This window comes from Nipponia nippon, unplaced genomic scaffold, assembly GCF_047370975.1.
Source record: "Nipponia nippon isolate SJK-2023a ecotype South Korea unplaced genomic scaffold, ASM4737097v1 scaffold_9, whole genome shotgun sequence".
In the NCBI taxonomy this organism is placed as follows: domain Eukaryota; kingdom Metazoa; phylum Chordata; class Aves; order Pelecaniformes; family Threskiornithidae; genus Nipponia; species Nipponia nippon.
This window is the reverse complement of record NW_028262413.1, coordinates 46,845,783-46,859,569: the sequence shown is the minus strand read 5'-3', so window position 1 is coordinate 46,859,569 and position 13,787 is coordinate 46,845,783. Positions and strand designations below refer to the sequence as shown.

Sequence of the window (13,787 nt, the reverse complement as noted above, 5' to 3'; positions counted from 1 at the left end):
AAGTGCTCAAATACTAGAGGTTTTACAATTAAGGGAATTCTAACTTAGCTAAACTTTAATTTTGTAATGCTATAGTTTTGATAATAATTTACAATGAAGTTTTAATCTTACAAACTACTAAAAGAGAATGCACCTTTTTATCCCAGAAAGTTTTATATCTATATGCTACGTTTACAAAGTATGGCAATTTATATGCTTATTTAGCTGTGAATGTGTATTTTCTCACTGTATCTTAGAGTGCAATAATAAATGTAATTAAATTTTAGTCACTCAGTCAAACAAGCTTAACTAGAGCATCTTCATGCAACATGCTCTAGAATTTAGTTCTCCAGATAAACTCAGTGTGTCATTGATGTCCAGAGAAGATCAATAGAATGGAAATTGCTTGCAGTTTCCACTAAAGTGCTGCAATGTTTTATTGCTCTCACATTTTCACTCAATAGCCTTTTCTCTGCCAGAGAGGGCACATGCCCATGCCAAGCACACGTTGTACAAGGAAACAGAAAGATTATGTATATGAATGATGCACAGTTCATGTTCCTTTTTCTTTCCGTGTTTTACATCGCACTCTGGTAAAGTACCGAGTTTCTTTATCTCCCCAGAGAGCAAGAATTTCTCTGAGGGTGCTCAGTGTCCAGAAGGTTTGGAACTTAATTTTGCAAGTATTGTTTAACCAATATTATTGATCCAGAGAAGTGAGTTTGAGTGTGTATACTCACATGTGTGCATCTTCTTCAAGGGGCTGTAATACCGTTCAGGTCCCTGCAATATATGACTGTAGCCTCATTGCTGCTTACTGACAGCTGCGGGGAGCAAAGTGGTGTCCAGACTTCTCCTTGTGCTGGTTGCTGGGAGAAGGTAGGTATTCCGGCATGTGAGAAATGACCTTACACTGCTGGACTGGGGATATGATTTGTTGACTTCTCTGCTGGATTCAAAGTTTCTTTAAGCTGGAAGTTAGGGTCAAGAACCCAAAGAACTAAGCTTCAGTTATTCAGTGTCTGAATATTTGTGTGTATTTCTCACCTAGGAACGATGCCAAGCTAACCCTCAAACCAGTCTTCGGCACAAGCTTAACTGGTTAAATTCAGCAGAAGCAGCTAGCAGAAGGTTGTGCTACTGCAGAATGTACAGCAGATACTGCAGAGGAGTGGGTTGTAGTGGGCAGCAGCTAGCCACTTTTGGAGTGCAGTCTCTGGTGTGATATTACTTGATTTCACATTAATGGGAGTTACTTGTATGCATCAAACACAGATCAGACTTTACAAACTAGTTTGCTGTCTCTCCAGCTTTCCCTCCCCCAGGTTATATTCCATATGCTGTGCAGTATTTTGTTTGATTTGTACCCACACAAACTCAGTGAAGCAGTCTCTGTAGTGCTTAGGCCAACAGCGGTATGTTCATTTGTGGCTTGGTTCCTAGTCTAAAGCAAGTAGACCATATTTTCAGTGTTGAGTCTCTCAGTATATACTCAGGATGCTAATGATTTAACATGAGGCAAGCTCAATGCAGTTTGAGGTGAGACTGGACTCATTATTTGATAGTTGTTCTCCACTGAAACCTGCCTGGATGCATACCTGTTACTGTAGCAATTACTGTTACTTTATCAGGGAAGCCTTCCACTACTGTTATCTAGTATATTTAGTCTAAATTAATTTGAAGTTAGTCTAAGTCATTGCCAAGATTTGAGTTCACTGGAGTTTTTCCTAAACAGAATGAAAATTAAGGAAAACATACAGAAGTTCTTTTTTCCTGAGGCCTCTATTTATCATTCATTTTGCTGGGTTGCCCATCTCCTTTGCTGTAGTTGAGATCCAAGCTCTTTCACCTACCAGTTGCAGTGACATATTCAATAAGCAGATTCCTGGGCCTTTATCTATTCCTTATTTTCAATCTGACATTTCTATCTTTCTCATTTTGATATTGATACACGTTGACTTCTTCCAGGGAATGGAAATTTAGTCAGGGGGCGGTACATACGTATATACCCTTCTGTTTGTTCCAAACTGGGGCCCTCTCTCCTGTTGTATGGACAACAGACCCTTCTCAGTGCCTTGTAGGGAGTGAGAGTCCCACTGGAACCTCTCCCTAGTGTGGTCTTCACTGTGGGGCTTTCCAACCCTTATCTTCCTTCATTGTGGAATAGCAGCACAGAGGAAAACTGCAAACTCCTATGGCATATTGTGGGTCAAATCTAGCTGGTACTTTCCAGGGACTGGGCTACATTTTTGTGTTCTGTGTTCCTCCTACTTGTTGTGAGACTTATTCTTCAGCTTCTGAAAACTACTTCAGGATTTTGGGAAGGAAAGTTGGTGTGCCCCGTGTCCTGGTTGTAACAAGTTACACAGCCAGCCACTAGACCTGAATTTGAGAACAACCTGACAGAACGTCACTCCAGTGACGTGGAGTTCAGACCTACCAAAAAAGCATTTTAAGTATTAGAAATATAGGAAAGTACGGGCAAGAGACTGCAAGCCAGCACTGTTTGCATTCTTTATGCTGACCAGTTTAAGAAAGCAGAGTTTACATTTTTTGTTCAAGAAGGGAAATGTTTAATGAAATACTGCGCGCACGCTTTCTCTCACTTTTTCTCTTGCTCTGTGTCTTTGAAAGAATATGAAAAATGGATAAGTTGGATGATGATGATTGACATATTATCTCTTGTATCCCTTTGGAATGAAAACATTTCGCAGTAGGGTTTCCTGACCTGTTTTTTAGCAGAGTAGACAGACCTTGAGTCCTTTGGTTTCACACTTTGCAGGCTCTTTGAGTACAATTGAAGTACATGCTGTAGCAATGTCGTTCTCATATACATGGGAAAAAGCGTTATCAGATAATTAGACCGTGTCATGGAGATGTAATAAAAATTCTTAGGAAATTAATTAATGCACATGTACAATAGCTACTTTAAACCACAACACTTTAGCCATTTAAAATTAGGTTCTTTTTAAATAGCAAAAGCAATTAGTCTGCTCTGACTGATTGCTTGCCAATTTTTTTAATGTAAGACTTTTTTGATTTATGAGAGTAAAAAAATTAAGAAGGGGAAGGGTAAAATTCCATCGTGGCTGTTCTTAGCAAGGCAAGTATCAAGCTCAATAGCTGTTTTTTCTGTGCTGCGGTTATCTCTTGCTTCCTACAGTCCTGAGGTAAAGCTTTGAAACTTTTTATGCATTATCTTCACAAGTATTAGCTTACTGGCGCAATAATGTTTACTAATATCTGCTGTGTTCAGATAGACAAGTTGGATGGTATTTTTTATGTTAAATCTCTTCCTCCTAAAGGAAAGATTATTCGAACTGAAAAATCCATGTTCTTTTTGGTGGCATCTTGGCTTTTGAAATAAAAACTCCCCTTTTAAGTCCCCAGTACCATAACTTTTATTTTAACAAAAATAAGCCAGAATATCAGCTGAGAAAGCAAAGCAGGAAAGGCAGCGTATCACTGAAATGGCCACCACCTTCAGAACTGAAATAGAATTTCTGCTCTTGGGCTGGATTCAACATAGCTGTCATGCTACATGCCTGGCTTAAAACGGGTTCATTGGTTCTGCTAAAGAGCTTGTACTTTGACATGTATTTTAGTATCTAATTGAATCGCAGCTCATGTTTGCAGTCAGGCAGTATCTACAATGGTTTTTGTAGCTACAAAGAAATACAAAAATTTCCTGCATCGATTCCTGTATCTCCACAGGTAGGTGCTGTATTGAGACATTGAGGAGCTGAAGAAAATTGTACTCATGCATCATGCAGAATTTTAGCCAAGTAAAGAGTAATGAATGCATCATAACTTTGATGGTGATGACCAGCTTTAGATGTGGCTCATTCCCTTGCAAATGTACTCCTCCTGGCAGCTAGTGCAGACTGTTATGATCTTCAGTGTACCTCGCTCTCTCTGTGGGCGTTCTGCTTGCCTGGGCTTCTTCAGCAGAGGACGCATTTTCTTGGCTTCCCATCTCCCTGCCTGCACTACCCAGAGCAAGATTAGGACTTCACATTCCTTTTCTTTGGTAGAAAGGGACAGGTTATTGAGTAAGTGACACAGAGGAAGAATTGCTATGCATATTAAACAGAGAATGATTGCTGACAGCATGCATTATGTAAAAGAGGAACCTGCACAAATCTTGCTGCAATTTAGCTGTTACCTGTAGCGTATATTATAGGATTTACAGGTATTACATTGTCTTCTAGGGACTACCAGCTTAAATTTTCTTACAATTCTCATAATGTATTAGTGATCTTTCTTTCTGTTTCAGCTACATGTTGAACTTTTTCTTGTCATATCAAGCTTGCCTCCTATTACTGGTGTGGGCTGAGAGAGAATTATTCCAGAAAAAATATTTATTATTTTTCTTGAAAAACATGGTCAACCTTATGAGGTCTGTGGTTTTCTTTCAGTCTCGAGGTTTTCTCACTGCTTGTAAAAACCTCCCGAGCTCCTCTGTCATGGCATACGACAGGCTGAACTGCTGAGATGAATGATAGTTGTGTTCTGCTCAGTGCTACTGGTTTACCATGTACACATATTAAGCAAAAAAATGTATTTTTCAAGTTTATTAACTTGGAGTGTTAATAGAACTTCTTTCACATTAAAGTCTGTATTCAAGGGGCACACAGAGGTGCATGTCTTGCTGTAGGCAGTGCAGCTGATATGTTTATAACTATGGGTAGAGTTTGACCACGAATTATTCAGAAAACCAGGAATTATTTTGTTAAGAAAAGGAAATATCTAATCTTTAGTTCAGTTCTCTGTAATTTATGCACTCTTGTGTATAACCCTAACTGTATTTTATTACAGAAATTATCAATAATTTCTGTGTCAACCCTGCGCTCAGTAGTGAACAAGCCAAAAGTGCAAGGCCTGCCTCACTCTGCTGTGGTTTCCACTGCTTTTATGTGGAGGTGAATGTGAAGTCCTTGTGCATTGCAGGGTTGGTGTACAGGAGAGCTGGCATGCAGGTCGATGATACAGATGACAGAGCACTGAGAAAATATTATGTGCCAGGAAAACAAAAAAAGTGTCTTGTTTTCTGCGAGGTTAATGAGTTAAACAGGCTGACTGTGCAAGGTGCGGAGCAGAACAGCAGAGCCAGGGCTAGGAAAGGGAAAACAGGAAATAACAGAAAACAAGAGGCGAGATGTAGGTAGAAGCTGTTACGTTAGAAGAAGGTAGGAAGAAACAGGTTATCTGAGTAGCCTGATCTATGTTATGTCGGCGAAACTCGAGATTTGCATCACTGTATAGCATTATTACTGTGACCTTATAGATCTTAGTGTTATCCATCTTTTATTGGTGAAGTCTCCTGTGTGTCACTTTCGTAATAGAGGGGCTTATTCAGCAGGAGTACTTGACCTGAAATCAATGGCTCCGACTTGAGATTGTAAATTAAACAGCTTTTGACTAGAGCTTAAGATTTTGTACTGCATAAGTGAAACTTCAGATAATAGCCATTCTATGAATAATATAAAAGTCAGATGCCAACAAACAAGCTGGGATGGAGACAAATGCAGTGGTCATGTTACTTATCACTCAGTGACATTCAAAAGATATTTGGTTATGGTGCCAGTCAGATGGTATGTTTCTTGAAGACTTTTAGTTGGACATTAACATTGTATATTAGAATTAGTAACATTGGTGGTTCAGCATGGAAACAAAAAAAAGATTGTGCATTTAGTATGTGTGGTTGAGGTAGAACTGAAAGAAGCTGCTGACATATTTGCTGCAATGGATTTTGACAGAAAATTTGCAGGTTCACAGTCTTGAAAAGTGTCAAGTACTCAGATTGTCTCAGTTCCATGAATCTTCCCGGTATGTTGCAAGACAACTGTAAACAGCTTTTAGAAACCTTCAAGCCATCAGTTGGGGTATGTTTGAAACCATCCTGTATTTTTTAAAACATTATTAAACATTAAACATTATTAAAACATTTAAAACATTATTTAGTGATGCCAAAAATTAAAAGACTGTATACTAATCAACAATTAAATAAAATATTTCACCTGGTATAGTTCTAATATGACCCAGTGGGGAATATCCCACAGAATCAAGGTATCTGTTACGTATATATGCTCTCAAAGAATGTCTCTCTTGTACGCTGGGCTTATCACAATTATCCTTAGTGTCTGGTTTTACCATTAACTTCAAGTAGTGATCACCACGGGATGCTGGAAATGTGCATAACTCTTTGGAAGCAGCAGAAAATAGCTGTCTGCTTACTAAGCTGTGCTACACCTGTAATCCACCTTGCAACATGGCACGATACTCTGCAGTAACTGTCAATGCATGCCAAAGTGTTCCTGAAACTGTTGGGGTTAAACTGCAAGGCTCTGTGATAAGTAGAGGGTAAACAGCCCCAGTGCTCTGTCTACCAGGATATTTTTTCCTAATTCTCTTCTTCCAAGAGAGAACTTCACATTATATCAAAATGAGGGTGGATTGTCTGCCTGATGCCACCGTCCTACTTTTTTTACTGGGGAAAGGAAATATCTTCCTTCCCAGTACTTCCTCCTGAGTTTCTGTACTCTGACCTGTTCTCAAAAGTCTCATCTGCTTTTATACTGGATAGCTTTTAGTCCTATCATATCAGCTGCCATTTTTCAAAGCGTATAAACAGGCCCCTTTCATTCAGGGTGTCTTAGATGAACAGACAGAAGTAGCTTGGAATAAATACATCCATTTGTCCAAAAGTACCTTACAACTGGAGGACGTAAAGGGAAGAAAAGAGGGAAGGTTTAACATCATGTTGGTTGTATTCAGCTTGTTACAGCTGATTGGGAATTGAATGGCGAATCAGGAAAATGCTGTTTCCTGGAACACATGGTTAAAACACGAGAAAAAATATTGCAGACTAACCCGGTGACTCACTCAGTTCGAACAGAAGGAATCAAGGGTCAAACCCCTAATTCAGATCTGTGGCTTGTACCTGATTTTTTCCCATCCTAAATAAAAGCCTGGATCTTCGGCCTGTAAAAGCAGTCTTTCTCTTGATCTCAGATGATGGATAATTATGTATACACAAAGTGTGGCAGCTTCATCTTTTTCTTTTTTCCTCTCTGTAGTGTCTAGATATTATTTAAACCTTCGAAAATGTTTTCAGAAAGAAAAAAACAAAGCCTGTTTTCCCCTCGTATATATATACGGATAAGTTGGAGGCTTCATTTAGGTGGAAAAGGTCCCTTGTTTTAGGAATTATTTGTCAGATTCTGAGCTTTCAAGGCATACTGCCAAACCTACCTTTCCTGCAGGCATCTGGTAGGTCAATGAACTGGTTTATAAGGAGTTATCATATAGTGATTACTTAGATGGCTTGTGGTAATGTTATAATGGCAGTTCAATTAAGATGATAAGATCTTAATTGGTTGTATAGAATATTGTCTTCTAATCTATGCAAAGTGCCAAGGGTATAGTGGAGGTACATATAAATCTGACTAAAACCAGAGTGCCTGTGCCTCTAACTTGCTTAGCCCTAGCATTTAGACCACTGCAGATAGAAGAGTCTTGTAGGACACTCATTTTTCCCCAGTGACTGATAAAATTGTTGGTGAAAATTCTGTCCATAGAAGGGACAGAGAAAGGTCCTGTCTCCAAAAACAGAGGTCCTAATTCCTACTCAGAGAAATGAGGAGCTTGAACAGCAAAGGAATATGTCTGACAGTCATATTAAAGGCCAAAAGAGTGACCTGTGGACCTGAAAACAACCATTTCATGAATTTCAGCTAAAAAGTTGGACTTTGTAGGTGGAAGCTTTAACAAATCTGCATTACTGAGCTCAGTTTGTGACTCCTGGACATTTTCAAGTCTAGGTATGGACCTCTGTATAGGAAATATAAGTCAAATGATGGGAGGCTTGTTTTTTCTTGATTACCTTTCGCCAGCCTATTAGAAGTGTCTTCAGCCCCCAGGAATTCCTAGACCAGTTTCAAATCTGAGAATTGGGCACAGAGAAAGGCATGCTATACAAACCGATAAGGGAGCTTCCTAGCCTGATTGTATACAAATTTACCTGAGTGGTATGCACAGGTGAGGTGTACGTGCTTGCAGATTAATTAGGTTTTAACTATCCATGCACATACCCAATTTCCATGGGCAATTACGGCATTGCTGCAGGCTGTCCATGCTCCCTTTTTGCATGCAGTCCCTAAATTCTAAATTTGAAAATGAGCCTTTAGGTTTAGTTTAGAGGGCAGGGAGCCTTTCGGGGGGAGTTGTTGTGTTTTGGTGGGAGGTGTTGTGCTTAAATGGAGGTCTCACTTTCACAGGAAAAAATTAAATGTACTAAGTTGCAGGATATAGGCCTAAAGGAAAATATGGTACGCGTTAATCCAGCAAGCCTCTTTTTCTTCCACTTATTTTGTGAAAAACAATACGTTTAATTGATGGGCTAACAAAAAGTCACAAATCCTCACCTGCACCAAAGTGACATTACTGCAGGAACATTGCATTAAATAATATTTAGTCACCTAGTTTAGAGTGTAATTATTTCCATTTAAGTTTGTATCATCGGAATGCAATGGGGCATGGTAACGTATTAGCCAGCAGGGCTGTCAAACTAATTTGTGTTTTTTCAGTTCATATTAATATGTCTGTTGGTGTTGCCATGTTGAATGCTCACTGTTGTATAAATGCAGAAGAAAGGTGAGTGTCAGAAAACAAAAAAGTAAACCAGAGAGGCAAAATACCTGTATAGCTCAGGTGGCGATCAGCCACATCTGGAATATTTTACTCACCTCAAGTTTTAAGGTATGTTCGTGGGAATTTTGTGGAGTGGCCAATTTTGCTTGTTAAAATACACTGTCAGTTCCCAAGCATTACCTTACTCCACAGAGATGTTTAGGCTTTCGAACACACAAACAGATCAATTGGTGGCAAGTCAAGCCGGTGCTGTTTTAAAAATCCCCAAATAGCTGACACAAACTCTTAGCAATGCTGTAGCTCTGCCCTACGTTGACAAATAAACCTGTGGCTGAAATGCTTGTGTTTCCATGCACACACGACTTGTTTCTCGCTTTTCAAAGATTGGTTGGGTGATTTGTGTGTAATCGCCACGGTGCTTCTTGCTCCAGGTTTATGCCTGGAGGTTTTCTTTGCTCCTACAGGTTGCCTTGGTCTTAAAATTGTAAAATTGTGGTAGAAGACTTTCTGAAGAGTCTGAAAGGCACTAACTTTGTGGATCAGTTTTGACAGTTTTACACAGGGGAAGGGTGTGGAGAAAATACGAAGAGGTGCCAATGGTTAAGGTGAACAACTGGGACACAGATGATGTGGAGGAGATAGTAACCCACAGGGGAAAAAAAAAAAAGGCAATAACTGCTTGATTTGGGCCCTGAAGGCAAGAACAACCTTACCGTGATGAGAGAAGGGGTATCAGTGCAAAGATTCAAAGGTTTTGACATGGTTTAATAATTCAGAGTTTCTTGACTATGAAAGTAAAAGGGTTCTTCAGTGAGAGCCAGAATCCAGCCTGTCATTAATGAAATTAGTGCCATAGTTCCAGTGCAGTCTGGAGGGGACATGATATTTCCAGCAGCCAGCTGGGCTATCACAGTAGGCATTACTTGCCCTTCCGAGTAACTCTCTTTGCATTGCAAAAAAAAATAACGCTATGTTAATGCAGATGTTTTGCTATTCTTCATCTTTGGTGTTCAGGTTGTTCATTTCCCACATTGCATGTGGCCTAAGAATAAACAGAAACTGCAGTTTTCAGAGAACAAGTGCACATTTACTTAATTGTCTCGAGCACATGTTCCCTCAGCTAGAGAAACATTCTGTCTTTATTCTATTTTTCCACCTCTGCCTTTTTATTAGGGAAGAGGACTGCTGCATCTTTAATGCACTATTTTACAACCTTTTATGTAGAAAGATTAACAAAAAGGAACCACACTTAATTTAAGATGACAACTTAGGTTTGCCTCTGGATTCTTTTTTGGCAGACGTTCTCTTAGTAAATTACATTTGACAACCTGAAATAAATTCAAACCAAGATTTATGCCTGCATTTGCTCACAGGGCTGTGGTTCATCAGACTGTGTGGTTAAAAAGCTATGAAAAGTAACAACTAATTTAAAAATTTATTTTTAGACAACCTACATGGGCTACCGATGCTAAAACTTTGTTTAAGAAAAATCAGGTTTCTGAACATGTGGAGGTAATTTTTCAGTTGATAATAGAGTTAGTTATAGATGTTTGTGCAAGAAAAAAGAAAACAACATTACAAAACAAGAAGAAATGAGTCATAACGATACATTTTCAGTTGCAGCTTAACACAAAAAAAGGTTTTAAAAACATAACCAAGGACATGGCATCTTTGAAAATTTTCCCGAAGGAGAAGTCAATGTTAGCCGAGATTGCCAGAATTTACTTTAGCTATTACTATGGATGAATAATTATGCTCAATTCAGCCAGTGATATGGGTTCACAGCAGGTTAATTGGTAATAATGGGTTTCATTCCAAACAGTGAGGAATGATATTTCAACAAAAAAAGTGCTCTCACTGAGAGCTGGAGATGTCCTTGCTTTCGGTGCTTCATATTCACAATAACACATACAGGAGACCAGTGTTCTTGTTTCTGTGGCATTGAGTTGCCCTCAGTTGCTCATGGCTGTTGAAAGAGGATGTAACAAGCTGAAGAAGCATCTAAGATGTGCAACCTGGTCCTGCTTTTTTTTCTTCTTTTCCCCCCCCTTGGCTAAAATTTGCATTCCTTGGGACTGGACAAAGGAGACCAGAGTGATATTGTTAAAATCACCGATGCAGATAGACCTTTATCTCTGTTCCGTAAGTGTAAACACAGAGTTAGTCATTTGAAGTAAGGCATGCTGATATTAATTGGACAAAGAAGAATTTTCTGTGCTTGTGAATGTGCTTGTGCCTACTGCATAGCACGGGAGTTCTCCATCCCTCCCTGTCTTGTGCACTGCACCATATCAATAATAATGCAGCAGGAATAAGTCTGCTGATTGTGATCTGGCTGAAAACAGGATCTGAGCCTCTCAATTCAGAATCTTCTCTCACTTCAGCATCTTTCCCTAAGGCATGGATATCGTTTGTCATGTACAGCATCCCAGGAATGTGGCATATTAGCGTGTAAGACGAGAAGATATGAATGCAATTCATCCTGAGTAAGCCTCCTCACCTGGATTATACCCTAAGTCATCTCTCTTTAAGTGTTGTATCAAATTCTTCCTTCAACTTCTGTGAACCTGTATGATTTCTTGTCTGGGCATTCAAGTCCTTGCTTTCCTGTTGCTACCTGGATTGTAATTTCTGCATTTGAGGATCCTCGTGACTCTATCAGAAGCTCTCCAGACTGCAGTGAGTAAATATCTATTTAAAAAAGAAAAAAAGAAGCCCCTCAAAATTTAGTCCTTTCATTACTTTTTGTTCAAAAAGAGGAAAAAACCCAAACCTCTGTATGCATGTTCAGAAGCAGCTAAATCTAGTTCCGTTGGATTTGTATGCAAGTCATTCCATACAAAGAGAAGCTGGAAATACATTAATAGGACACTTCCAAGGTTGAAATATTTGAGCCATTATTTTCTCCTCTGCCCTAACTGTCTTTTTTGTACAATTCCCCAGAGAGGAAAACGCCATTATAGTGTTTGGATTCTTCCTCTTTACTTTTGCTGAGCCAAATGCACGACACCATGCCTTGGGATCTGTTATAGCTGTAGCACATGGTGAGTATATGTACATGAGCGCTGAATTGTGCCTGTAAATGTCTTCGCTCTTAGCCTTCTGAAGCTTGAAATCAACAGGACTGTTTGAATGTACTCTGCCACAGGTGCCATAAATCCTGTGCTCCTGATTGAGTAGCTCAGCTGTAACGAAGTCAGGCTTGCCTATCCATTCAGCTCCGTTCCTCAGACTTTTCTTCCAAAATATTCAGCATATTCAGCATAGTTCCTATAAGCAGTATCTGCTGCAAAGTATGGGAACACAGATGCAAATGTCAAAACGCATTATGATTAGACATAATAAGAGAATGTAGCAATATTTCTACTAGTATTCCATCTCAATATTCTCTTTCTTAATCTTTTTTTATTTCTTCATTCAGTCCTGTGTGATCCTTCTCCTTCCTTGCTGTTTGCAATCTTCAAGCAGAAAGAGGCTTTTGCGAGCTCCCTTGAGGAAGGCTGGAGCCTGTACTAACAGACAGTCACCCCCTCTTACGTTGACACAGATAACCCTGAAATACTGACCAGCACCTGTCTGTTCCGCTCCCCAAAGGTCTAGGCTAGTGAATGCTTTGCCTACCATTAATTACTACCAGCCGGAGTCTCACCTTGGACTTTTAAAACCTTGTGTGGTGTTTTGTCTAGAAGATTGTCTCAGATACAAATTGCAGGTAATTATCTACATCCATCATTCTTCACTGTGCTTCGCTAAACATGAAATGGTTCTGCACTGGTGTTGACTTCTCTGTTTCACTTCCCTTTCTGCCCATCGGTGTCACTAAGGAAGTTTTGCTTCCAAGGTCTGCAGAGGGCAGGTAGGATGAAGTCTCAGGTATCGGAATACCAGCATATTAGAACAACACCACTCCATTCCCCCCAAGAATAATAAAACATACAGCATATGTCTTGGGTAAAATAACCTTTTGCTTCAGGCTTTATGACTCCTGGGAGCTATATTTTACCCTGAGGAAATATTTTACTGCTTTTGTTCCTGGAGTCTGCCACTAGAGTGATATATATAATATGCTCTCCATGCAAAAAATGAGGTGACCTATACATCATACATTCAGATTGAGGAAGCTGATTCCGATTTCACTAACCAAGAAGGAACTCTCCTCCAGTCAGTGAGGTTATTCCAATCATCTGAAGCTGGTGAAAATAATGTATTAAACCATGAGATTGTTCTGTGACTACAGCAGTAGAGCTTTTCCAAGCGCAGTTCTTGCAATGTAAGTCACTTGGATCCAGATCCTTAGCTCAAGTGAACCAGGGTCGTTCTACTGAATCTTTGAAACAATCCAAGAACTCTGCTCACATCCTTAGGCAAGTAAGAAGGATATCATGTGATGCTCTGATTTAGGAGCAGATCTAACACTTAAAAGTCCACTTAAAATCACAGAGTCCTTTGCATTTGAATGAATTTTGAACAACACAATTTATTTTAAAAATAATTTAAATTTATTTTTCAAAGAAAGTTTTGAAATGTTGCTGCTATAGCAGCTGAATGAGTTTACCGATGTGACAGGAGTGCTCTGAAATGTAGCAAAACTCTTTTTAGACTATGTTGAACAGCTAGAAATTGTTAACCTTAGAATAGAAATGGATAATAAATTTATATAATTAATGATGAGCAGTCTGGAGTATGTGGATGAAACATTCAGATCAGCTTGTCTTATGATTCCAATGAAATTTAAAAGTTACACAAAGATGAAAAGAAAAGATGTGAAACAGCACTGCACAATATCTCAGAGGTCAAGCCTTTGGCATAATTCAAATGAAAAATAAAGCTTTCATATAAATGATAAAAAATAGCCACTGTTTGGTAGTCAAGGATCTCTTGCGTGCCTCTAGCATGTAAATAGTAAGGGATCTGAACTGCCTGGATTGCTGTTTTGACTAAATGTAACATTTTTTAATCTTCTTATATTCCTGTAATATTTTCAATGTCACAGCTACTCTGAAACAGCAGTGATAGTGACAATAGGGTGAGTTTTATCAGCTTAAGAAAAGCTCTGATTCTGCTGAATTTCTATATCAGAATGTGGATTCTTTCAATCATAGGCAGAATCTTAATTATTTATATATTGATTGTATATATTATATATATGTGATTTT

General features: G+C 39.0%; 1 protein-coding gene across 1 annotated transcript in view; it reads left to right on the top strand.

The window, feature by feature from the left end:
• The first annotated feature begins 11,579 nt into the window (after positions 1 to 11,579).
• Positions 11,580 to 13,787, top strand: part of MEGF11 (multiple EGF like domains 11) — a 238,761-nt gene continuing 236,553 nt past the window's right edge. The window contains exon 1 of the mRNA XM_087745188.1: positions 11,580 to 11,675. The gene's annotated coding sequence lies outside the window, so the exon portion shown is untranslated. The remainder of the gene's footprint in view (positions 11,676 to 13,787) is intronic.